Below are 2,032 nucleotides of genomic sequence, written 5' to 3' on the forward strand. Positions count from 1 at the left end.
TTTGAAGAAGATTAGTAAGAGGCTTTGAAATCTTGGAGAAATCTTTAATAAACCTCCTATAAAACCCAACATGACCAAGAACACTACGAATACCTTTAACATCCCTCGGATAGGGCATCTTCTCAATTGCTTCAACTTTAGCTCTATCAACTTCAATACCTCTTTCAGAAATTTTATGTCCCAATACAATTCCTTCATTAACCATAAAGTGGCATTTCTCCCAATTAAGAACAAGGTTAGTTTCTTCACATCTCCGCAAAACTTTATCAAGGTTTCGCAAGCAACTATCAAAAGAATTCCCATAAACGGAAAAATCATCCATGAATACCTCTACAATACTTTCACAAAAACCATGAAAAATAGCAGACATGCATCTTTGAAAAGTAGCAGGAGCATTACATAAACCAAAAGGCATACGTCTATAAGCATAAGTTCCATAGGGACAAGTAAAGGTGGTTTTCTCTTGATCTTTAGCTTTAACGAGCAATTTGTGAAAATCCGAATAACCATCAAGAAAGCAAAAATGAGTATTTTTAGACAATCTTTCTAGCATTTGATCAATAAATGGTAAAGGGTAATGATCTTTCTTAGTAACTTTATTAACTTTTCGAAAATCAATGCACATTCTATACCCTACAACTACTCTTTGAGGAATGAGCTCATCATTATCATTAGGCACAACGATCATACCTCCTTTCTTGGGAACGCGAGTGCACAGGACTAACCCATCTACTATCAGCAATAGGATATATAATACCAGCTTCAAGAAGTCGTAATACCTCATTCCTTACCACTTCCTTCATCTTAGGAATTAGACGACGCTGAGGTTCAAAAACAGGCTTCGCATCATCTTCCATATTAATGGCGTGTTGGCAAATGGAGGGAGAAATCCCCTTCAAATCATCAAGAGTGTAGCCAATAGCTCCTCGGTGTTTCTTCAATATTTGCAATAATCTTTCTTCTTCAAACTCGTAAGCTTAGAACTAATAATAACAGGATATATTTTCTTATCATCAATATGAGCATATTTAAGATTATCGAGTAAAGGCTTTAAATCAAAAACAGGATCTTCCTTAGGTGGCGGTGTTGTACCCAAATCTTCCACCGGTAAATCGTGCTTGAGAATAGGTTGGCGAAGAAAGATTTCCTCAAGTTCATCTCTTTCTTTCCTAAAAATTTCACTCTCGCTATCCTCCAAATGTTGCTGCAAAGGATTGTTAGGAACAAGAACAATAGATGCACACTGCTCCATTTTAAAATCATTATTAGGCAAATCAGCTTTATAAGGAGTTTTAGTAAATTTAGAGAAGTTAAACTCATAAGATTCACCAGCAAATTTAGTCAAAATTTTCTCTTTCTTGCAATCTATAATAGCTCCACAAGTATTTAGAAAAGGTCTACCAAAAATGATAGGACAATAATCACTAGCGACGAGAACCAAGTACCAAAAAGTCAGCAGGATATTTAATCTTACCACATAGAACTTCCACATCTCGAACAATACCAATTGGAGAAATAGTTTCTCTATTAGCCAGCTGAATAACCACATCAATATCTTCAAGTTCACAAGAATCAATTTCATGCATAATCTCCGTGTAAAGCTCATACGGAATAGCACTAACACTTGCACCAATATCACATAATCCATAATAGCAATGATCACCAATTTTAACGAGATAGCATAGGAACACTAGCTTGCTTGGGTTTATTAGGATGTGAAACAATATTAGAAGCATCTTCACGAGAAAATAATATGACCATCCTCAACATTTTCGAGTCACAAGATCTTTAACTATTGCAACAAGCAGAGTTCAATTTTTATTTGTTCTTCGGGTTCTACGGGTTTCTTTTCACTTTTATGAACCGCACTATTTATAACAGAGTACTCTTTCATTTTAGCAAGGAAAGGAGTTTTTTCAATATAAGCTTCAGGAATGACACGATCAGCAGTTTCAATAACAACACACTTATTAATAGATGAGTCAATTTTATCTTTGTATGGTTCATGATACTTATCAAAATTCTTCTTAGG

This window comes from Lolium rigidum, chromosome 1 (assembly GCF_022539505.1).
Source record: "Lolium rigidum isolate FL_2022 chromosome 1, APGP_CSIRO_Lrig_0.1, whole genome shotgun sequence".
NCBI classification, from domain to species: domain Eukaryota; kingdom Viridiplantae; phylum Streptophyta; class Magnoliopsida; order Poales; family Poaceae; genus Lolium; species Lolium rigidum.